We start from the raw sequence: 25,978 nt of genomic DNA on the forward strand, positions 1-25,978 counted from the left end.
ATATACACACACACACATTCAGAAAAATATGAAAAATAATCAACTCAATTATAAAAATAAATAAAAATGGAAATAATAAAAATTAATATTTATGAATAGAAATAAAATTCAAAAGTCCAAAGGGGATTTGCAAATTTGAGCTTTTCAGACAAGTCCTTGTCCTTGTATTTGTCCATGTTTGTTCCAAACATTCCACCTTATGTGATTTAAATGTGCTACGGCTTGAGACTGAATGGAAGATGAAGAAGCCACCTTAAATTAGCAGCAAGTTTCTATCCTGAAACATGAGACAAGAGATGGAAACATTTTCCCTCTTTGTGTTTGGCAAATTGCAATCAAAGGAGCTTTGACAATATGCTCATATCTGCCGAGATGATGTAAAGGGGTGCTGTATCGGGCCGGCCCCAGGATTTTGTGATAAGGGGTTGGGAGGTCAAGAAATCAAGGGGATGGGTACACAGTAACGAGCAGTTTCTGGCTGCATTTGGATATATAATCATTTTGTACTTACAAGTAGTTTCTAGAGGGAGGGGCTTTCTGGTTCTAGTTATCGAGCGAGAGACATATTTATGAGCTGAGTATATCAGTGGAAAAAAAAATTGCTAGTTTCCCTTTGGCTATTAAAATATTGGTGAGTACAGATACGGCAGCATTTTTGGGATTTAACGACAAACCAAAAATAAACATACGTAAAGAAAAAGAAACATTCATATGGCAGCACAATTGTGACAGCAAAATAAAAAGTGGGGTCAGCCTTGCACAGTCGACATAAGTGTGATGTAAATCTTCAAAGGCCATACAAAAGGGGCATGAATCAGGATTTAAAACACTAAAACGGTGCAATAAAACATTGGGAGGTAAAATCATATGTACAGTTCTCCAAGAGATATCACCAGTCCGTTTTACAGGGCATACATGGTGACCCATTGTGGGAAAGGGGGAGACCCCGGAGGTCGCATCCCTAACCGTCGTGATCCAAACCTATCTTTGCACACGTAAGGATGCCGCATGGTAACACAAAGGTGGTACAGGCACTTTTTTGCAGCACGAGAAAGTGGAGAGGAAGACAGGCACACGGTTTCTGTTAATGCAGCTGATGATATACCCTACTTGACCAAAAGTATGTGGACACCCAAACATCGAACATTTCATCCCAAAATCATGGGCATTAATATGGAGTTGGTCCCCACTTTGCTGCTATAACAGCCTCCACTCTTCTGGGAAGGCTTTCCACTAGATGTTGGAACATTGCTGCGGGGATTTGCTTCCATTCAGCCACAAGAGCATTAGTGAGGACCAGCACTGAAGTTGGGCGATTAGGCCTGGCACGCAGTCGGCCTTCCAATTCATCCCAAAGGTGTTCGATGGGGTTGAGTTCAGGGCTCTGTGCAGGCCAGTCAAGTTCTTCCACACCGATCTCAACAAACCGTTTCTGTATGGACTTTGCTTTCTGCATGGGGGCATTGTCATGCTGAAACAGGACAGGGCCTTCTCCAAACTGTGGCCACAAAGTTGGAAGCACACATTGGTCTGGAAAGTCATTGTATGCTGTAGCGTTAAGATTTCCCTTCACTGGAACTAAGGGGCCTAGCCCGCACCATGAAAAACAGCCCCAGACCATTATTCCTCCTCCACCAAACGTTACAGTTGGCAGGTTAGCATTCTCCTGGCATCTGCCAAACCCAGATTCGTCCATCGGACTGCCAGATGGTGAAACGTGATTCATCACTCCAGAGAACGCGTTTCCACTGTTCTAGAGACCAATCGCGGCAAGCTTTACACCACTCCAGCCGACGCTTGGCATTGCGCATGGTGATCTTAGGCTTGTGTGCGGCTGCTCGGCCCTGGAAACCCATTTCATGAAGCTCTGGACGAACAGTTATTGTGCTGACATTGCTTCCAGAGGCAGTTTGGAACTCGGTAGTGAGTGTTGCAACCGAGGACAGACAATTTTATGCGCTTCAGCACTCTGCAGTCCCGTTCTGTGAGCTTGTGTGGCCTACCACTTTGTGGCTGAGCTGTTGTTGCTCCAAGACGTTTCCACTTCACAATAACAGCACTTACAGTGGACCAGGGCAGCTCCAGCAGGGCAGAAATTTGACGAACTGACCTGTTGGAAAGGTGGTATCCTATGACGTTGCCACGTTGCAAGTCACTGAGCTCTTCAGTACGGCCCATTCTACTGCCAATGTTTGTCTATGGAGATTGCATGGCTGTGTGATTGAATATATTGTTACAGACACGACTTTGATGTTAAGGTGGGCCGAGCGGAATGGCCGTCGTGTCCGCACAAATTACCCGATTGTACTCGAACGTTGACGGAGCCGCGCTACGCTGGATCAATAAGGAAAAAGAAGACACACGGCTGGATTATAATGACAGACACCAATGTTTCGATTCTCAATTATATTCGTACGGAAAAGGTTAGATTACAGGGGCTAGAGGTAAAGCACAGAAAAGATGGGCACTTAGACACAGGCTTATCTTAACCCCGGACAGACGACAGGTAAACGGGACAACGGCTGACTCACACGGGGGTTGATGGCAGGAAAGGCAGGTATCGGTGGCTCCAGGTGCACCTGGGCTCGGGGCAGAATCAACACGGTTCGGTCCGGTCCAAAGATGCGGGGAGGTCACAGCGCTCGGAGGTAACGTTCTTTCACAGGCGGGTTCTCTTCCTCTCAGCGATCGCAGGCAACGTTCTTTCTCCAGCTGGGGGCGCATCTGACGTCACATCCGGCGCGGGGCCGCGTATATCCGGCGGGGAGTGACACGCCCTCGGCTCGTTAGCGCCGCCCCAGATGGAATCGGTCCGCCCTTCTGATTGGGTGCGGGGGGTTACCAGGCTCCGCCCTTGAGGAGGAGCTGACAGCCAGCCCCTCCGTGGTAACCCCGTGGAGCGCGTGGTCAATGGCGCTAATCGAGCCGGTGTGAGGACGCATCCTCCCCCGCGCCGCCGCCATCTCCTCTGTTGTTGTTGTAATTGTTGGGGAAGAAGATGGAAGGAGGTATGGGAAAGGTCCTAAACTCACTACTGATGCCATATAATCACATTCTGGTGCAACGAAGAGTCAGAATTAATGGAAACGAGTCCTTAACTGACATAGATTAAGAATAACTAGGAAGATGTCCGAAAGTGGTCTACGTGTGGTGCGGTGGACCTGGGCACGACATTTAATGGGGGAATAAGGGGATGGTCGGCTCTACTGAGTGTTATTTACATGCAATGGGACTAGGGAATGGGGGATTGGGGAAAGTTGGGGAGTATTGGAGAAATAGGGGAATATTTACAAGCGGATATGGAGGCCAAATTCCATATTCGCAACATTGCACCCTTCTCTACCCTCGGGGCGTCCCGACCCGATAAATTTTTACCTACTTTAGTGTGGCACGCAATGTAGTTCCCTCTACTATTAACTCTACCCTGAGTGCGACAGTTTTACAGATATTCACAAATGAGTAAATATGTCCCCCTGCGACGTTGCACCCTTCTCCTCACAGAAACACACCCACAGGATAACCGAATCCGGAAAGAATTCTCAAACTAAACATACAGCCGGTAGGGAGCATTATTTACAAGATTACGCTGATATCTACACTACGATCCAGGACCTGTCTTTGGAGGAACACATGCAGATGTTATGCATAGAGAGAGCGCGCTTGCCAGCATCGATACACCAACCCACGAGTGCTCTGTGGCCGACGGCCTTTAATAACGTGCAGAGCACCCTTCCCGAGCATCAAAAGCACCACCCCACCACCAATCGGTGCAGTCACCATTGTTCATTGGAATAAAAATAAATTCGACAACCCCTAACCCTGCAGGTGTCTCTTGCTCTTCTTGTGGTGCACTTGGTGTTAACTAAAAGTGGTTCACCTGTATGGCATAGGTGCCACGTTGACCCATAGGTCCATCCCCGGGTGGTGCTTGGTCGCAAACGAACTGCGGTCCATTGTGGGTGGCCACAAACATTGCGGTCCATATGGTGTATCGATCCCGGCAGCAAACAGCGAAAGTGCAGGCCCACAACTGCGCAGCCAGCACCTCTCTCTCCTCTCTCTCTACCCCAAAGCCAGATCCTCGGAGGTGGGAGACAAAAGAAGCAGACAAGTGAGTAAGGTGGTAAGGGCGCAAAAGTGCACGCAATGTAAGGTGATGCACACTGGGGGCACATGGGAACCAGGTGAGACAGGTACGTTCCTATCGTACGCCCCCCCCCCCCACCAGGTAACCTACATGGCCCCTCCCTTACCCCTTACTGTATCCACAAAACACAACACTACCCATAAACATCTACTTTACAAATCAACAAACATCCCTACTGTCTTCCCCGTTCCTCCCATAAACCAAATTCGTCTTCTCTCCCTCCTAACCAATCAAATTTGCCATTTTCAACTCTCATCAAAATTTGCCATTTTCAACTCAACATCAAAATTTGCCATTACCAATTCATCATCAGTCCCTCCTAGGGAGGGAGAGATGGAATCACCCCAATGTCTCATCCACGTCGTGATGCGTCTCACAAATCCAACAGCAATTCTCATTTCTGCAACAAAACAAAGAAAACACAGGTGTGGAGTCATCATCATCACCACAGGCACGTGGCTGCGTATGGTGCGACAGGTTCATCAATCCTAACTATTTCCTAAATGATTTTAACAACTTTACACTACCCGGGGTCTCTCTCCGGCCAAACCATTGGCCCTCTTACACTATGGGTTCTAAAAACCAATTCCCATTGGCCAAACTGTGGTGCTTTTCAATTTGGGGTCTCACTCCCCCGATTCATCTCCCGGTGCCCTCGCACAATTTCCGGGCTGTGGCGTGTACCTCTCCCAGCGGGTCTACCCACCTGCACACCTCCACCACTGCAGTTGCCACCCGAGCTTACCTAGCTCCTCACCCTAACCTAACTAACTGGGGCAGGCCCTCTGGCGCTCTCCCCACTCGGTGCCCTCTCTGGCACTGGGCTACCCGATCCACACCCGGGATCCTCAGGCACCCACTCACAACTACCGGCTCCCAGAGCCCACCTGCGGCCTCACCTGGCCGACATCCTCACAGTGGTGGAGTGCCCAACCAACTACACACACTAACAGGCTACACGCCCAGCCATTTCCACAACACTAATGCACCCATCCACAACACCATTCTGCAACCGCACCACAAATGCCAATATCCAACCACAATTTACCTGTACCCTCTACCTAACACTTACACTACCCGCCCCGGGTATCCGTGATGGGGGTCCACTCTTCCCCCATTCACACCTTCGCACCATGCACACCACTCCGTACCACTTACTCCAACTCTCTCCACACACCTGTACTTGCACACCTGTGCTCTCACACCTGGTGCCACCTGCACCCTTCTCTCCCCAAGCGCATTCGCGCTGATCCACAACACTCACTACTCATACACGGCTCCACACACCTGTCCAATTGCACACCTGTGCAATCACACCTGTTCCATCCTCACACACACGGCATCATCTCAGCTAACTACTCCCTTCTGAAACTTGCGCTTCCCAGTCGTCCCTTTAAACTATTGCGCTCCCACGTCATTATCATCCATACTAATCTACCTGCGTCCCCACTACAGGTATCAGTCACTAACTAAACTTAACGTTACCTACTGTCATCTTCGCTAGATCCCTACAATATAACCTAACCCACCCGGGCTAGTTTTCACTGCCATACACCCCATAAGCTATTGCTCCTTTGCCCCCCTCATGGGAAAGGTGGCAGGGATGCCACCCTCTCCCACCGGGCCTATCGCTCCTCAATCCCCCAGTCCTCTGGCACTAATAAGCCCCCCTTATTCAGAGGTACTGGGTCCCGCCTCGGCATCTAAAGCCGAGGCAATCCACGGGGGCGCCTGCTCGCCGGTGTAAGGTCTTATCCGGTCGGCGTGGACGATCCGAGGGAGGGCTCGTGGCCCCATTTTGATCTTAAAGACCACGTCACAGATTTGCGACAGGACGACTCCTGGGCCTTGCCAGGGGGAGGTGAGTTTTGGGCACCTTCCCTTCCGCCTCCGGGGATTAAAGAACCAAATCTTCATCCCCGGAGCGTATTGACTCCCCTGGCTCCGGTCGTCGTACCTGCGCTTCATCTTTTCCCCCGCCAGATGGAGTTGGCGGCGGGCGAAGGCATGGACTAGCTCCATGCCTTCCTCTAGGTGACGTGCGTACCCCTCCCTCGGCGGGTTAACCACTGTGTCTGGCACGGGACCGCATAGCAAGTCGGCGGGAGCCCGTAACTCCCGCCCATACATAAGCAACGCTGGACTGCATGCGGTGGCCCCGTGCTGGCTGGTTCGGTAGGCCATGAGCAAATAAGGGAGATGTTCGTCCCAGTCATCCTGACGGGTGGTGGTGAACAGTGCCAGTTGTTGGATTAGAGTTCGGTTGAATCTTTCCACCATCCCGTCAGATTGAGGTCTTAAAGGCGTTGTCCTGGTTTTTCGAATTGACAGGAGACTGCACACATCTTTTAGCAATTTGCTCTCAAAATTTCGTCCCTGGTCGGTGTGCAACTCCTGTGGAATCCCATGCCGGCACACAAATCCTTCCACGAAGGCCTGCGCTACCACCCCTGCTTCTTGGTTGGGGAGGGCGTAGGCCTCCGGCCACTTGGTGAAGTAGTCCATCACAACGAGGATGTACTTATTACCTCGGCGGGTGCGGGGTAGTGGGCCTAGGATATCCATGGCCACCCGCTCTAGGGGGGCCCCCACCTGGTGTAATTGAAGGGGGGCCCTCATCCTCCGTGCTGGTCCCTTTTTGGCAGTACAGGCGTCGCATCTCCGACACCAGTCCTGTATGTCGCGCCCCATATTCACCCAATAGAACCTCCGGCGGACCCGAGATATTGTCTTTGTCCTGCCCAAATGGCCGCCGGAGCGGGTACCATGCACCTGTTGCAATATGACGTTCTTGAATTTGTCAGGGACTATCACCAGCCAGGAAGTTCTATCAGAGGGAACCTCCACCCACTTGCGATACAAGATGTTGCCTTTCAATTCCAGGGTCTGCCACTGAGCCCAATATGCCTTTGTCTGCGCCCCGAGGGGGGTGACCTCTTCCCCCTTTGGTCTTTGCCCCAATTTGACCCATTGGAACACCGGCCCCAGAACAGGATCCTCCTGCTGGGCCGTGCTCCAAGCCAACTCTCCAAATTCCTCGTCCGCGGTTAGTGGCAAAATTGGCCCTCTCACCCGGGTTGCCCGGACGACGAGAATCGGGGCGGAATCGCCCAATTGCTCCCTCTCCTCGTGTCTCGCACAAAATTTACAGTTTCCCCCCAGACAAGGACGCCGAGAGAGTGCGTCCGCATTACCATGGGCCTTCCCGGCCCTATGGGCCACATCAAAATCGTACTGCTGCAACTTTTCCAACCACCTTGCAATTTGGCCCTCCGGTTCCTTGAATCGAAGGAGCCATTGCAAGGAGGAATGGTCAGTTCTAACCAAAAATTTCCGCCCGTACAAGTACGGGTGGAAATGGTTCATGGCAGCCAGCATAGCCAATAACTCTTTGCGAGTGACACAATAATTTCGCTCGGGCCTACTTAAGGCCCGACTATAATAACCAATCACTCTCTCCACGCCCTCCTGTGTCTGAGACAAAACTGCGCCCAATCCTTCCTGGCTCGCATCCGTGTCCAGGGTAAATGCCCCGTCGCTAGTGGGGTAAGCTAGAAGGGGTGCGGATGTCAGACACCCCTTCAATTTTTGGAAGGCCTCGTGGCACTCCCGTGTCCAATTAAATCGCGTCCCCTTCTCCGTAAGCCGGTGGAGGGGACGGGCCAACTCCGCAAATTTCGCCACAAAGCGCCGGTAGTAGGAGCAGAGTCCCAAAAATCCCCGCACCTCTTTGATGGTACGTGGTGCGGGCCACTCCTCTACCGCTTTAATTTTGTCTGGGTCCGTTTTTACCCCCTCGCGGCCGATCACGTGACCTAGATAGGCCACCTCTCTTGCAAACAAAGTGCACTTACTCGGGTTCAGCTTCAACCCTGCCTGTCTGAGGCACCCGAACACCTGGTCCAAATTAGCTACTGCCTGGGGGAACGTTTGGGCATGTACCAGGACGTCATCCAGGTACACCAGGCATGATTGCCATGGCATGCCGCCTAGTACATGCTCCATCAATCTCTCAAAGGTGGCGGGGGCGTTACACAAACCAAACGGCATCACAGTAAACTGATACAGTCCCTTACCTGTGGAAAATGCCGTTTTCTCCTTCCCTGCCCTATCCATCTCCACCTGCCAATACCCACTCTTGAGGTCCAAAGTTGTGAACCAATTTGAGCCCGCAACGGCATCGAGGGTGTCATCAATCCTTGGCAGGGGATATGAGTCCTTGAGTGTCACGTTGTTTAGCTGGCGATAGTCCACGCAGAACCGCGTGGTCCCATCCTTCTTTTTGACCAGCACAACAGGTGACATCCAAGGACTTCCCGAGGGCTCGATCACACCTGCGTCGAGCATTTTTGCAACCTGCTCGTCAGCTTCCGCCCTCTTGCTCCAAGGGAGCCGTCGGGCGGCCTGACGAATAGGCCGGGCCTCACCGGTGTGGATCTGATGTTTCACCAGGCCCGTACGTCCAATATCCTCGGTGGACAGGGAGAAGAGGTCCAAATGGGACCCAACCAGTTTGTGTAAGGCCTCCCTCTGGGTACCTCCCAACTCTACGCTACTACGATTTACCATCTCGCAAATGGGATCGGGCCAATTCCTACTTGTTATTGAAGGCTCCCCCCGGGGTCGGCTCGGCTGGACGTTCTCGCCCCTCACTGTCGCGACTTCCTCAACTGGGGTGCAGCCAGCTACCCTCGTGCCCCTTACTATAGTGCGTGGTTCTGTACTCACATTTACTACTCGGACGGCCACTACCGGCCCGTCCGTTTTTACAAGGGTGCGGCCCACGATCAAACCCGGTATGGACTGCGCTGCCACCGGTTCGACCAGGCCGCAGGACTCCTGCCATGTTGGGTGAGCTGCCCACCGGGCCGGCACTATTGCCTCGGCCCTTGGGGGAATGGTCACGGCCTCGGAAGCCTCCAGCTCCGCTCTCTCGGCCGTGCTCACTCCCCCTAACGGCAGCTCTTCTACTCCCACCTGCAGGATCCCCCGGCACAAGTCGATTTTACAACCGCTGGCAGTCAACAGGTCCAACCCTATTAAACATGGGTCGCACACCTCCGCCACCCAAACATCTATCTCCCTCCTTACCGACCCTAACTTGAGGGTCACAGAACCACGCCCTATGATCGGGGCCGTTACCCCGGTAGCAAGCTGCAAACTATAATTTTGCAGGCGCTGGATCTTATCCCAGCCACCTGCGCTCGAATCAAGGACCACAGGGCTGATGATCGTGGCGCTAGCTCCTGTGTCCACTACGGCGTCTACCCCCACGCCGGCAATTTTGCATCTAATTGTCAGGCTACCGGTTCCAATTTGGCCACAATAAATGACCTGTCGCGTCAATGAGGGCTCTCCTCCATCCTCTGCTGCCGAACACCGCCCTACGTGCCCGACACCTTCTAGTTTCCCGGGGTCTGGCGGGGGGGTGTCTGGGGTCGGCTAACCCGCTCCCCCCTGGGCGGAGTTGAGGACCTCAACTGCCGGGGATCATCCCGGCGCGCGTTTCGACAGTGCCGCGCCAGGTGACCCAGGCGGTTGCAGGTATAGCACCTCACCTGATAAGGTGCTTGCCTCCGGAATTCCAAATCCCCCCCCCCTGTAGGTCCGAATTGGATTACCCGCTCGTGGTCCACCGCGGGCCACCTCCGGGGCCGCCTGCCATGGTCCAGGTCCCGCCAGGCGCTGGTCCACCAGCCTCCGGACCATGCCCGCCAGGTCAGGACCCACGTCGGGGGCGGGTCCCCTAAGGGGTCCGCCCTCCATCGGGGGTCCCACCTGGCGGACCGCCATTGCGAGACGCTCGCCCCCTCGGGCTAGGGGCCTCGCTGCTTCCCAACGGGCCGCAGCGTCAGCCGCCTGGCTCAGAGTCTGCGGGCGCCACATGGCGAGCTGTTGCCGGAGCTCAATATCCGGGAGGGCCTGGATAAAATGGTCCAGCGCCAGGCTTTCTCGGGAATCCGCTGCCATGCTAGCATGTGCGATCCCCACTGCGCGGCGAATGTCGTGGGCAAGTTCCCCGATGGCTTCCTGGGGCTTGCGTTTTCGCAGCGCGAGCTGAGCTTTAACAAGCTCGCTCTGCTGTTCTATGCCGAATCGATTAATTAGGGCGTCGCGGAGGGCTGGCAGGGTGAGAGCACCCGCTGGTAATGCCGTCAGCACCTCCGCCGCCGCGCCGCGCAATGCGGCCACCAGGTGTACTCCACCTTCGTCCTCACCCCAACCGTTGCCCTTACACACACAGTCGAACTGCGCCAGGTACGCGCGTAGATCACTCTTGCCGTCATACGGCGTGAGTGGGACCTTGTGGGACCACCTCGTATGTGAGTCGTTGCCCGCCTGCCGGACCCCGTGCGTCGCCCCTTGCGGGGTCAGCGCGGGGCCGAACCGGCCGGGCCCCCACAGTACACTACCCCCAAGGGGCTCTCGTGCCTCCCCGGTCCCTCCAACAACTACCCCTGTTGGTGTCGATGCATGGGTCACACCTCCGCAACCCGCTACCCATTCCATACCACCACAACCTTGCTCACCCACACCTCGCACCTCTCGTTCCATACCCTCCGGACCAGCCATACACCTCACTCTTGGCCTCTCACGAACATCCGGGTCTATCTCGACCCCCAAGCTTATTAAATCACCTGGCACATCATACGCACGACCATATTGGTCACCACTTACACCGGGTCCTCTTTCTCTTCGCTTCTCCTCCATCACCTGCGAATCCCTCATCCGGTTAATGAGCACATCATCACGATCCGAACACAGACTCTGGACCAATTCTTTTACCTCCTCTTTTATCTCTTTCTTATCCTCTCTCCATCGCTTTTTAATTTCGCTCACCCCCTCTTCCACTTCTTCTAATTTCTGCTTCACCTCCTTCATCTCCTCGTGCGCCCCTTTAAGTTCTTCCTCTAACTCCACTTTATTTTTTTCTATGTGCTCCCGCACCTCCCGCTCTTTAACCTCCATCACCTCTACCACTTTGTTCATTTTTTTCGTCAAGTCCTCATGTACCGTCTGACACTCTTTTTTAATTACCCCTACGTCCTTTTTCATCTCCTTCTGCGTCGATTTTAACCCCTCTATTACTGCTGTGTTCTTCTTTACCTGTTCCCCCAACTCCTTTTGTCCCACGGTCAGTTGTTCTACTCCCAGCGTCAACTCCTCTATACCCCCTTGCAATTTTACAGTCCCCTTTCTCACCTCCTTCTCCATGCGCTCCTTACAGTGCCTCACCTCCTCGCGCACTCCTCCGACCTCCTCACTCACTCCTCTTCTGATCTCTTCTCCCATCACTTGCATCTCCTGCCCAGATGCCACCCTCATCTGCTCCATTTCCTCCCTGTGAGCATCCAGTTTGGCTTCTACCCCCATTCTGACCCCCTCTATCTGCTGCCCCATTTGGTTAACTTCCCTTTCCGCTTGGTCCCTCATGTCCCTCAATTTGCCTTCCATGGTGTTTTCTAACCCCTCTAACCCTTTTTGCATCCCTTCCATTTGATTCTCTTGAGCGGCCATTCTGTTTTCTACCCCCGTTAACCCCTCCTGTATTTCCCCTAATCTATCGTCTAATTTCCCAAATTTCATGTCTAATCCCTTAAAATTATTGTCTAATCCCTTAAAATTATTGTCTAATCCCTCACTGGTACCCCTCGCTTCGTCCCTCATTACCCCTATTTTGCCCTCCAATCGCTCACCCTGAGCATCCATCCGGTTCCCCATTACCCCCATTTGGTCCTCCAATCGCTCACCCTGAGCATCCATCCGGTTCCCCATTACCCCCATTTGGTCCTCCAATCGCTCACCCTGAGCATCCATCCGGTTCCCCAATTGGTTACTCTGCAGTTTGAGGGACGCCTGCATTTGCGCCATAAATTGCTCCATGAGGACCTGCATCTGGGCCATCCCTCCCACTTGTGCAGCGGGTGCGGCCGCCGTAGCTATGTGCGAGGCGCCATTTCGCGCGTCTGCTACCCCCGCTGTTTCGCTCTCCTCACGTGTCTCACTTTGGTCCTGGACCGACCCTGCTTCACTCTCCCCTACCGGACCCCAGCCGTCTTGATCCGCCATAGCGCGACTTTCAAAATTCGAGTTTCGTAACACAAATCCAAATTTTGCTGTTATAATTTCGTCGAGCGCAGTAACCGCGGGACCGCGCTCCGGATCGATTTTGTCGAGCGCAGTACGCGCTCCGAATCGATTTTCCCTCCCAAAATTTGGGCCTAACTAATTTAGTCCCGGGTCCGAATCTCACTCCTCGACACCAATTGTTACAGACACGACTTTGATGTTAAGGTGGGCCGAGCGGAATGGCCGTCGTGTCCGCACAAATTACCCGATTGTACTCGAACGTTGACGGAGCCGCGCTACGCTGGATCAATAAGGAAAAAGAAGACACACGGCTGGATTATAATGACAGACACCAATGTTTCGATTCTCAATTATATTCGTACGGAAAAGGTTAGATTACAGGGGCTAGAGGTAAAGCACAGAAAAGATGGGCACTTAGACACAGGCTTATCTTAACCCCGGACAGACGACAGGTAAACGGGACAACGGCTGACTCACACGGGGGTTGATGGCAGGAAAGGCAGGTATCGGTGGCTCCAGGTGCACCTGGGCTCGGGGCAGAATCAACACGGTTCGGTCCGGTCCAAAGATGCGGGGAGGTCACAGCGCTCGGAGGTAACGTTCTTTCACAGGCGGGTTCTCTTCCTCTCAGCGATCGCAGGCAACGTTCTTTCTCCAGCTGGGGGCGCATCTGACGTCACATCCGGCGCGGGGCCGCGTATATCCGGCGGGGAGTGACACGCCCTCAGCTCGTTAGCGCCGCCCCAGATGGAATCGGTCCGCCCTTCTGATTGGGTGCGGGGGGTTACCAGGCTCCGCCCTTGAGGAGGAGCTGACAGCCAGCCCCTCCGTGGTAACCCCGTGGAGCGCGTGGTCAATGGCGCTAATCGAGCCGGTGTGAGGACGCATCCTCCCCCGCGCCGCCGCCATCTCCTCTGTTGTTGTTGTAATTGTTGGGGAAGAAGATGGAAGGAGGTATGGGAAAGGTCCTAAACTCACTACTGATGCCATATAATCACATTCTGGTGCAACGAAGAGTCAGAATTAATGGAAACGAGTCCTTAACTGACATAGATTAAGAATAACTAGGAAGATGTCCGAAAGTGGTCTACGTGTGGTGCGGTGGACCTGGGCACGACATTTAATGGGGGAATAAGGGGAAGGTCGGCTCTACTGAGTGTTATTTACATGCAATGGGACTAGGGAATGGGGGATTGGGGAAAGTTGGGGAGTATTGGAGAAATAGGGGAATATTTACAAGCGGATATGGAGGCCAAATTCCATATTCGCAACAATATATACCTGTCAGCAATGGGTGTGGCTGAAACAGCCCAATCCACTAATTAGAAGGGATGTCCGCATAATTTTAGTCATGTAGTATATGTACCTGGTGAAGGGAGAGAACATACATTGCAGGGTCATTGTTGTTGGCATCAAAATGGAGTCCCAGTCCTCTGAAGGTATGCAACACTTCTTGAATAAGCTGGGAGACAGCTCTTAAAGAGCGCATTCCAACAGCGGTTGCAATATGTCCTGCTGAGTGCCATGTTTCATTCCAGTGATTCCGCAGGTCTCGTACGACATGCACACCAGAACTTGTGAAACATTGCATGTAAGCACGCGATCGAGGTATGTTGGGAAAAAGTGCATTGTAAAAGATAGGCTCATCGAGGAAGTTGTTGGTGTTGTCAAGAGCCATATCTCGGTGCACCACGAGAGGCTGCCAGGCTTGCAGCAAGTCTTGGTAGAACAGAGGCAATAGGGAGATACCAACATGTTGCAGGTCCATGAGAAAATTTTTTTTTTTTGAAATCAAGCATGCCAGCCATTTTCAACAGGTTTTGGCATCAGTGAGCATCAGTGAGCCGCCACAGCAGCGACGTGAAAAAAAGAAAACGGTGAACAGTAGTGACTCGAAAGGCCATTAGTCGGCTGACAATGTCAATGAGACCGTGGCCACCTTCTGCCAATGGAAGGTAAAGGACTTCAGGCTTGACCCAATGCGTTCTGCCCCAGAAGAAAAAATTAAGCAGGTGTTTCTGGATCGTCAGCAACAGTGCTTCAGGAGGGTGCAAAGCAATCAGTTTGTGCCGCAAGGAAGCCACTACATTATTAATTACTAAGGCATGACCTCTGTATGACAATGTCGATAATACTCCTCTCCACTTCTCCAGTCTGTTATCAATTTTATTAACTGCATTAACACAGTTCTTTGCCATGAAAGCTGGAGTGCCAATGCACACACCTAGATAATGGATGCTTTCCTTCTCCCACTGCAAGCCTCTGGGAAGAGAAGGCAAACCAATAGCGGGGGTATGGCCAATCCATAAAGCGTTACATTTCTTCCAATTGATTACAGTTGTGCATGCCGAAGAAAAATTTTCAAAATTGTTTAGTAGCATGGTGACATCATCATTGCTACGCACCACAACACACACATCATCAGCATATGCTGAGGTGAGAATTGGCCTTTCGGTTGGCATCACAGGAAAACCAGCTAAGCTAGCACGAAGGCGGATTAGTAGAGGTTCTATGCAGAGAGAGTAGAGAATGCCTGATAAAGGACACCCTTGGCGGACTCCTCTTTCAACCGTTAGTGGTGCACATAAACTGTTATTGACTTAATGATGCTAAAAACATGGTTGTACAGCAATGAGACGTGGGAAATAAAGGCTGCCCCAAAACCAAACTGTTTTAAGGTATGAAAACCATATTCATGGCTAATAGTGTCAAATGCTTTCTCTTGGTCAAGTAAAAACAGTCCAGCATTCTGTTTTTGTGCAGCACAGACATCCCACAAGTCCCGAATTAAAAAAAAAATTATCATGAATAGACCGATTTAAAATACAAAGAGATTGATCAAAGTGTATTAAAAAACCAAAAAGGGGCTTTATGCAGTTTACAAGGACTTTGGAAAGGATTTTGTAATCTGCACAAAGCAGAGAGATAGGCCACCAATTTTGTAATGACTGCAAGTCTCCTTTCTTCGGGATAAGGCACACAATTGCACGACGACAACTTAGAGGTAACATACCCTCTTGTAAACTATACTTAAAAACATCTAAGAGTGTGACAATGCTGAAAGTATCACCTGAAATCGCCTAAAACGCTGAAACACCCGCAGGTAGAATCATGTACATATATAATTCGACGAAACGACATAATGTGCTTGAGATTGTCGTTTTGACTACAAAACGGAATCATTGTTATTGGAGATACAACCGTTCCGTATTTTTTCAATTGGGATACGATTTGTTCGGCTTTAACAAAGGGGGGTACATTTGAAATCACAACTTTTTTTGCAGGAGAGTCCAGGGGGGAAAAAGGAATGTAAATATCAGTGTCAAAAAAAACCCCACGCTCAACGACTTGAGCCACCATCCGGACTTTGGAAACGAAAAAAACAATAAGTTTGTTCACAAGAGAAACCGCTTTAACATTATCGATGCCGACAATGTCACCGACAGCAAAGATTAACTTCTCCATGTCGATCTCCGACGGAGGAACACACACGATGACGTGCTTTCGTGTTAGCGCTTCAAACGAAGCATAACGCGAACTTTGACCCACCATGGTTATTCAATGGCCGGATATATAAAAATAGACACCTAACACTGTTCAAACTTCAACGGGTAGTGAGAAAATAAGAGCAATATAAACGAAAAGTATAACGAGTAAAGAAGAAAAGGAAAATAAAAAAATTAACGCGTTAAACTAATTATGCACAACGGTGTATCGATCGATAGGGGGCGCCGCCCAGAATGGAAAACAACAAAGTACCAAAAACCACCGAATGCTCTTCTCTCTCTCTCGCTCAATAGATAGGACAAGACAATAGAAAGAAGGACACCAACACTTAGACGATAGGGAGAGAGAAAGAACATAAAGAAAGGGAAAAGCAGCACAAAACACACCACGAACCAGAGAGGAGAGAGAGAGGAGAGAGAGAAACGAGAGAGAAGAGTCAGTCACCATTTGCTATGTATAGTGCTGTGTTATCAGAGGTGGATTTAGAGGGGAGCGCAAGCGGCACAGTCCCCCACCCCCCCTTATTTTAATTTTAGAAAGTGCCGTTTTTGCCTAGCTGCCTAAGCTTTGATTTCGCCGCTGGCGTTGCGCTTAACCCAGCTGTGGGGCCGTTACTGGTCTTCTGAGGGAAACCTACCGACAACAGTTTCAGACACATTGAAACGCGTGGCTTCAGATGGGGTGAGGAATTTGTTCCCAAACGTAACTATGGTGCTGAGTATTCTGCTCTGCACAGCTGCAACAAGTGCTACAGTTGAGAGAGCGAATTCTGCCCTCCGTTACATCAAGACGGACTATCGGAGCATGATGTCGGAGGATCGCTTTAACGCCCTTGTCCTGCTCTACATCCATCGTGATATCCGACCTGACTACAACAAAATCATTGACGCATACACCAATAGATATCCACGGAGGATGCTCTTCGTAAATCCACTCGGTGAAAAGTAAAATAAAACGAGACAGTTGCGACAAGGACGCATTTGATTTGATGAATCGGTGGTGATTTTAAAACTGGTCCCATTGTATTGTTCCATGGGTAGAGGATTTCAGCGACTGTGGATTAATTATTTCCATAATGTGATGCTCTGGATAAATCATTCATAAACCCTCATGACAGAGCACTTCTGCTAAATAAATCTTTCTGTTTTATCACTTACACAAGTACTTTTTCTGTCTGACTGTGTATGTTTTCCATGTAATTTCGTATTCCGTTTTTCAAAATCAATCCCCAAAATCAAAAGATACGGGGATAAAATGCCTAAAATTGAGGCATGAATATTTCTCCCCAGATTGCAGGAAAACGCATCTAGAGCAGTATAATTTTCAAATTTTCCTGGGAGAGGACCCCCAGACCCCCCCGCTACAGGCTTCGAGCCTTCGGCCCTCGCGTTAGAGCTTCACCCTCATCAGTTGCGCCCCCCCCCCCCCTTATTGGAAATCCTAGATCCGCCCCAGGTTATGTTACTTTGTGTTTATCTTTTCAATAAACTCAGGTTCGGACGATGCTTGACTGCTGTTTAGGGATCATCAATCAATCACAGAAGCTTCGTTTTGTGACAATGAGACAAATACATATATAAATTAGATGAATATATTATACTGCACAATTTTGGTGAAAAAGATTTGGGCAAATGATTCATGGAGCAGAGGCATTATTCTTCACAATACTTCGTCTATACAGTATATAAATGTGGGTTTTGCCCAGATAAGGGGCGCTCAGGAATAATATACCTTGGGACCTGGTGGACCAGGTGGACCATTCGGTCCGACAAGACCATCACCACGCTCACCCTGTATTAAACAACACAAACAGGGACAAAAGGGCTTGTTGTTCACGGGAAACATAAAAAACAAAAAAGAGATACTCTTTTGAAAGAATCGTTACAAATGACACACCTAAAGCATTAGAGAGTGCTGGGGGTACAGCAGGTGTATGAAACACACACACACACACACACACACACACAACACAGACACACACACACACACACACACAACGACACACACACACACACACACACACACACACACACACACACCTCTTGAATTCAGCCTTCAATCCTCACCTTATCACCTTTATTTCCAAGCTTTCCTTTTGGGCCCTACAAAGGAGAACACAATAAGTGGTATAAGTTCGGATACAACCAGACAGCAAACACAACTATCTAAAACAACCACAATGCAAAACAAACATTAAAATTAATCACAATGTAAAACGTTAACATAACTACTGTGGGGTAAAAAATTCAACGCAAATAACTACTGCGGTGTTAAATAATCGTTAAAAACCATTATGTTAAACAATCTTTTTTTTAAAAACGAGGTAGAGAACAATCTTTAAAAAAAAAAACGATTCATTGCCTGGTAAAAGAAACACTAAACATATAATTGTGTCAAACAGTCATTAAAAAGAAATGCATTGTAAAACAATCATTACTATTGAGGTGTATCATCATTATAAAAATCATAATTAAAATATATCCCAGCATCAAGCAATCATTAAAAACAATCTCACTGCAAAATAATGGTTAAAAACAATTGTGGAATAAAACAAATGATTTTAAAAATCTCACTGCAAAATAATGGTTAAAAACAATTGTGGAGTAAAACAAATCATTAAAACAATCATTTCTATCGAGGTGTATCGCCATTAAAAAGCATGATTTAAAATACATCCCAGCATCAAGCAATCATTAAAAACAATCTCACTGCAAAATAATGGTTAAAAACAATTGTGGAATAAAACAAAACATTAAAACAATCATTAATATCCTGGTGTATAGTCATTTAAAAACCATGATTAAAAATACATCCCAGCATTAAGCAATCACTAAAAACAATCTCACTGCAAAATAATGGTTAAAAAGAATTGTGGAATAAAACAAATCATTTTAAAAATGTCACTGCAAAATAATGGTTAAAAACAATTGTGGACTAAAACAAATCATTAAAACAATCGATGTGTAAAAGAATATAAAAAATGGATAGTGTGTAAAATAAAAAAATAAATAAAAAAATAAAACGATCACTGTGCAAAAAACAATTTCCAAACAATTGACGAGGAAAACAAGATATCCTGCTCAATCGATATGAGAAACGGATATCGATCGATATCCAATCGATATGAGAAACGGGATTGAATGAGACTCGGAATCATAATGTTTGCAGATTGCCGATAATATCATTGATAACCCCGCCGATTGTGTAGGGGGTACCATTATTGCTCGATTTGGATAATTGAGGTGTAAACAATCGTTTAAAAAGAAAAAATTGCAGCACAAAACAATTCCAATCAATAATAGTAGTGTAAAACAACAATGAAAAACAATCAAGGTATGAAATGAAAATCATTAAAATAAACAATGGCGATGCAAACCAATCATTGAAACATGCATGCTGTTACAAGGTGATATGGCCTAATAGGTAAATGTGATTAAATTACCATAGTTATTTCATAGGATATGCCAGAATAAGAGTGTTGTTTTTCTTGTGAGAGCTAAAAACATGTCAGGTTATGTGTTCAGTAAAGCCCTAATCTCCCCACCATTACGTTTGTGTCTAAACTCGCTCTTTCATTCCTTACACAAGCAAGGTAATGTACCCACAGGTGGACGTGGACCATGAATATGGTCAAATACGGATGGACATAAGCCTGGAGCCTTCTGGCTAAAAATATGCTCCACCGACAGGTAAAAACGGAGCCCGGCAAAAAGGATGTGAGGGACTCCGAGTGTTTGACACTAAGATGGCAGTTTATAGCTTGCTTTCCGGTTCAGCACAGTGGTTGTGTGTTTCTTCTCTCTCATTGTGGCCTTTGAGCTGGGCTGGTGCTTCGCAATGGCATCAAATGATCTTCCTGGGGGTTCTGCTCAGTCACTTCAACCAGGCAGATTTGTCATGGCGTGCATTCTTAAATGCTGCTTTGCACAAAAATGAGTCGACAGAAGCAAGGCTCTTTTATTTTGACCTTCCCTGCTGGATGTTATGACGGCCGAGGTACACCACGCACCTTTACAATACTGTTGCGTGAATAGCATCCACCCAAAAGTGCACAATAATACGTCGACAAGACATCCTAACCTGTCTAGGCTAAGATAGACAAGGCTCACCTCCACCCCCCCCCCCCCGGCACGGTCATTAAGGTGGTTACTGGTTAAGGACTTCAACTATCAACTATCAACTTTTTTGAAATACCGACTTCTTTCCTGGAAGTCCTAGCAGTGTCCATGTGTTTTTTTTTACCTCTCCCACTCCCCCCCCCCCCTTCCCATGCCTCCTCCCCGCTTCCCATGCCTCCTCCCCCCAAGCCCTCTCCCTCACACAGATCTCCCGATGTTCCTGCTCTCCATCTTGTTCTCCCGCTCCCTTTATCATATGTTTTATGTGTCAGTTTGTCTTTTTGTGATCAATGTTAGCTCTTGCACGAGCCTCGATCTTGTATACAAAAAATACCAAAAAAAAAGAACTACAAATTTATCATAAGTCATCGCAAACACTTGTAAAAAGTATCTTGGAACTTGAAAAATACTCATTAGCATCCAGGAATAAGGGACCATTTGTTACACCACTTTGGTTATCAAGAACGCACTGCTCGCATTGTACTAATGTAAAAGGTACAATGTAAGGAACAAATCTCACGTTTTCACCACGATCTCCAGGAACTCCAATGTCACCCTAAAGGGGAAAACCACATATAGTGCACATTGAAAAAGGAACGTCGCATGTGCTTTCCGACACGTATGGTATATACTTTTAATTAGGGGGGAAGAAGGGGGTTTAAACCGTATGATATACTATTGAAACCTGGTATATTTAAAAACCATGCCAGGTACAGTTGCTCTGTTACGGGTAGTTAAACATTAAGCAATGGTAGACACATAAAGGGTATTTAAATCACATGCTATGTTGATCTGTTATTGTGTGGCATACATGGAGCCAGCAGGGAGGTGGGGGGGGGGGGGGATGTTATTATTATTGTAATTATTGCCAATTATTGTTACAAATCGTGAAAAGGCCATAAAAAATGACTGGTTGGAACAGTTTATTCGCCGGTGCAGCGTCGTGAAAATACCAAAGTCTGAAGCCTCGGCCTAGTGTCGTGTGTGCTCATATCTTCTTTATTTATTAGACATCTTACGAACGTAACTAACACTCGTTTTACTCTGTGTGCGTTGCACATCACGTGCAGCGAACATCACCTGCATGCACCTTGTATTTATTATTTAATAAAAAAAACGCTTATGTAAACCGCTCTTGAGGCCCGGTTTGCAAGCCACCGTCTACAACTCCAATAGAAGAGACATGATTACTTTTTTTATGGAAAATGTTTTTCGAGTTTTGTTTTATCCCAAAAAATAGACCGTAGGCTCTTCTATTGCACACAACACACATTAGTATTAAAAGATTGTCCTTTAAAACCTTCCCTTATGAAGGGGGACAGACATCTGTACAAACACACAAACTGACATTGTGTTTATTGTTTCATATGATAGATTATTATTATTATTATTTATTATTAACAACAGTAGTGACCGTTTAAAAAGGTAACCATATGTGTTTGTGGTTATAATAGTTTTCACTTCTGATAGGTGTGCCCAATGAAACGTCACAATAAGCCATTTATACACCTTAAAACGGAGTTGTCCAAGGCGGAAAACCCCCTCGGGAAGAGTGGGGATGGGGCCGGGAAGAGGGGAGAATGAAGTCACTACAACCTCCATCGTGTGAACCCTAGTCCCCATGGCAAGGATAAGTAACGACTGAATGTATCGTGGTCAGACAGACGTGTCATGTCTCTGATGTGTCCTCCGCTTCCATCACTTCAAATGGCACCGCAGCCGACTCTGCTAGTGACAAGGCCGAGTGCTTCAATTCTGTGTTTGCTTCAAAAATATTGTGTCCCCAACCCCTCAATCTTGGTACCCATCCCTCCCTGTCATAACACAGACACCAAATTGGGTATTTCAGCATGAGGATAAGAAAGCGTTAAGAGTAGTCTGTGATGCGACTGTATTTACCCACAGATGCGATACAATTCACTTTCACTGGGACTCATCTATCTATAATTCCAGTAATCTCTGTCTGTACGTTTGTACGTTTGTACGTTTGTCTGTTTGTCTGTGACCGCTGTTTCTCGACAACTACCGGTCCGATATACTTGAAACTTGCCAGGTATATTGCTGGGGACCCGAGGATGTGCCTTTTCAAGGTTTGAAATTAATCGGACAAGTACTTACCGAGCTATGGCGATTTAGCCGTTCGCCGTTCGCTTTGCCGTTGCGAATGGACCAAACCATTCATGTAAATAGAGGGGGGGGGGGGGGGGTTCTGTGGTCGTTCGCTTTGGCTTTGCGAATGGACCAAACCATTCATGTAAATAGAGGGGGGGGGGGTTCTGTGGTCGTTGCGAATGGACCAAACCATTCACATCGAATCATCGAATCACATCGAATGGACCAAACCGTTCGCTTTGGACCAAACCATTGCATGTAAATAGAGGGGGGGGGTTCTGTGGTCGTTGCGAATGGACCAAACCATTCATGTTTTTTTTTTTGTTTTTTTTGGCAAGGAACGGGCACCCACGTACGGGCACGTCCTAGCTTATATATAGTACGGGCATGCCCTAGTACTTAATAAACTACTTTGGCTTGATCGCTGGTAATTTGTCATGAGGACAGAAATGAACCATTTCCATGAAAATAGCTGTTACCTTATCTCCTTTTGGACCTCCTGATCCCTGGTCACCTTTTGATCCCTGAAAGGCAGAAAATCATAAGTTTTATCAATCTTGACATTTGGGAGTGAACAACAACAACACAACATGCATTTTAAAGGCCATTTTCCCTGCTAGAGCGGGGGTTAGCCTTGCGGTCCCCATGACAATCTTCTCCATTTTGCCCTATTTTCTGCATCTCTCCTTGTTAACCCCCTTGCCCGCATTTCTTCTTCCACCATCTTTAGCCAAGTCTTTCTCGGTCTTCCCCGTCTTCTACTTCCTTCTACATTCATTTCCATCACTCTTCTCAACCAGTCACTTTCATCCTTCCTCAACACATGACCAAACCATCTCAACCTGTTCCTCTTCACAGCATTAATCACAGGCTCTATTCCCATCATCTTTCGCAATTCATCATTTGTCTTCCTCTCTCTCAACGATACTCCACACATCCACCGAACCATTCGCATTTCCACCCTTTCCAACCTTCGTTGCTGCTCTACGTTCATTACCCATGTCTCGCTCCCATAAATCATAACACTTCTCACACATGCAGCATTGCAGCAGACACCTTTCCCTTCAGCTTCAACGACACTCCCCTCATCATCAGCAGGCCACTCAATTCCCGAAACTTCTTCCATGCACATCTCACTCGAGCAACCGTTGCCGAGTCTGATCCACCTTCTCCATTCAGCATGTCTCCGAGGTAGCAAAATGTTTTCACACCTTCCAGCTTCACGCCATCTCCAAGATCCAACTCAACATTTCCTCCATCTGCAGCTCCCTCTGTGCACACCTTACATTTGAATGTAGCTGCCACACTGGTTAATGACCCTCTCAGACCACTACATTTTTGATGAACCCACTCAGCGCACATTGTACACTGAATGGAGTTCACTCCGACACCCTTCCTACACACAGCACAGGGCCACTTCCCAGTTCTTTCCACCTCACCACATGCTTTACCACTTGCCATCACCTTCGTCTTTCCGATATTCACCTTCAGACCTTTTGTCTCCATACATTCCTTCCACGTGTTCATCTTTTCCTTCAGTCCATCCATACTTTCCGCAATCAACACCAGATCATCTGCATACAACAACTCCCATGGTAAACCCTCCTTTACGTTCTGAGCCAGCACCTCCATCACAGCTACAAATAGTAGTGGACTTAGTACCGACCCCTGATGCACTCCCACCTTCACCTCAAACTCACCACTGTTCCCGTCCTTCGTCCTTACAGCTGTGCGCGCTCTTTTGTACATTGCCATCACTACTCTGATCAACCATTCCTCCACTCCTAACTTCCTCAATGCCCATGTCAATACTTTGCGTGGAACCCGATCGAATGCTTTCTCCAGATCAACAAACCCAAGAAACAACTTCTTCCTCTTCTCCATGTACTTCTCCTGCAACTGCCTCACAATGAAAAGCGCGTCTGTCGTTCCTCTTCCTGGCATGAATCCAAACTGCATTTCGTCGATCTTCACTTTCTTCCTTATCCTCCTCTCCAACACCCTTTCCAATACCTTCATTCCATGCTCCAATAACTTTATCGCTCGGTACGAGCCACACTCCAGAGGGTCACCTTTCCCCTTGTATAGAGGGACGAGGGTACTCAGTTCCCAATCCACTGGAATGCAGCCTTCTTTCACCATGAAGGTTTGACATTTGAGTTTCACATTTGGGAGTGAAGAAGTGTTGAAAATAAATAACTCGTTTCACAATTGCCTCGGATTGGATTCCAGGGAGAACATGAGAACATGATAACATGCTAGGCCTTCCTGTGTGTTTTTGGTATGTAAGATGGGAAAGAGTTCCCACAGCTCACCTGTGCACCTTTATCTCCACGTAGTCCCGTCTGTTCAGGTAAAAGGTCTCCAGCGTCCCCCTGATTAGAAACACAAGATCTGGATGTGATTCTCAAACACGATTCACATGACACCACAGAGCATTGGGACATCAGGCCAGATGGTAAAAACCAGGCTTAATAAAGAAAAATGTAATTACAACACAAGATTTTGTGATTCATAATGAGACAATTCAATTTTGAAACGGTATTTGGATGCAAGGAATCAGCACCGAGTCTATTTAGGGATGACGAGAGTCATGGTCGAAACACTGATTACTTGGTAAGTGAGTTCCAAACTAATCTCACCTTGTCTCCCTTTGGGCCAGTAACACCAGGCTGTGGCTGTGCAAACAGGTAACAAGCAATGAAAACGAGTTCAAATCAACATCCACTGTGGTCAGGCAAAGCTTTTAGCAGAACATCATAAAGTAACCAATGAATGCAAATCCTGATTGGAACAACTCGTATAATTCAAAACTGCACCCATCGTAATTAAATGTATGTCCCGAGTGTGTTTGTGAAAGTGAACATCCAGCTGGCAATTCTGAGAGAGCTGCCTAAACTTTGGCGAGTCTGGTACTTCACTCAATGAGAATGGCAGGCACTGCAAGCAGCCATCTCTCTTCAAGACTGGCCTCCCATGATGTTAATTCAGCCAGGGAATTCTTCCACAGAAACCTGCTCTCTCTCATGCACAGATTCATCCCATCTCATCTTCACTTATCCTATCCTTCTCGCCCATGTTACACTGAATCCTGTTGTGAGGTACATGCTCTGAAACAACTTGCCTTCTCTTCCTGGAAGGCTAAGCCGACTGAAGGCAAACTCTGTGCATTCCAAAAGGTCCGCAACAAGTGTGTGGCCACTCCCAGGAGAGCCAGGAAACAATATCTGTCCAACCTCAAGAATGAACTTTCAAACTTGTCTCCCTCCTCTAAAACCTTCTGATGTATACTCCCCTTCCATCCCTTCCCTCACTTAGAATGGCACCACACCTGACTCCGCGAGTGAGAGGGCTAGGTTTCGTGGATGTGTTGGTTTGGCGGATGTGGTGGTTTGGTGGATGTGATGGTTTGGCTGGTTAGGCGGATGTGAGGTTTGATGGATGTGTTGGTTTGGCGGATGTGTTGGTTTGGTGTATGTGTTGGTATGGCATATGTGTTGGTTTGTCGAATGTGTTGTTTTGGCGGATGTGTTGTTTTGGCGGATATGTTGTTTTGGCGCATTTGTTGGTTTGGCTGGTTAGGTGGATGTGTGGTTTGATGGATGTGTCTGTTGGCAGATGTGTTGGTTTGGCGGATGTGTTGTTTTGGCGGATGTGTTGTTTTGGCGGATGTGTTGGTTTGGTGGATGTGTTGTTTTGGCGGATGTGTTGGTTTGGCGGATGTGTTGGTTTGGTGCATGTGCTGGTTTGGCCGATGTGCTGGTTTGATGTATGTGTTGGTTTGGCGGATGTGTTGGTTTGGTGTATGTGTTGGTTTGGCGGATGTGTTGGTTTGGCGAATGTGTTGGTTTGGCGGATGTGTTTGTTTGGCTGGTTAGGTGGATGTGTGGTTTGATGGATGTGAGTAGTGTAATAATGTTGCTTCTGGGACACCTCCGTTTAACATGGGAAATCCCTATCTAATGTCATTTACCCCCTTGTCTTTTTCAAAAATCATAAACAC

The 25,978-nt window shown here is 48.2% G+C and overlaps 1 protein-coding gene across 1 annotated transcript in view; it reads right to left on the reverse strand.

Moving 5' to 3' along the window:
* LOC137437908 (uncharacterized) overlaps positions 1–24,691 on the reverse strand; it is a 51,337-nt gene extending 26,646 nt beyond the window's left edge. Inside the window, exons 1-6 of the mRNA XM_078768653.1 lie at positions 24,618–24,691; positions 24,291–24,350; positions 22,455–22,499; positions 20,384–20,419; positions 17,812–17,847; positions 17,477–17,536 (exon numbers count right to left, since the gene is read on the reverse strand). The gene's annotated coding sequence lies outside the window, so the exon portion shown is untranslated. The remainder of the gene's footprint in view (positions 1–17,476; positions 17,537–17,811; positions 17,848–20,383; positions 20,420–22,454; positions 22,500–24,290; positions 24,351–24,617) is intronic.
* Between the last annotated feature and the right edge of the window lie 1,287 nt (positions 24,692–25,978).

This window comes from Myxine glutinosa (genome assembly GCF_964187855.1).
Source record: "Myxine glutinosa chromosome 12 unlocalized genomic scaffold, kmMyxGlut1.1 SUPER_12_unloc_2, whole genome shotgun sequence".
NCBI classification, from domain to species: Eukaryota; Metazoa; Chordata; class Myxini; order Myxiniformes; family Myxinidae; genus Myxine; species Myxine glutinosa.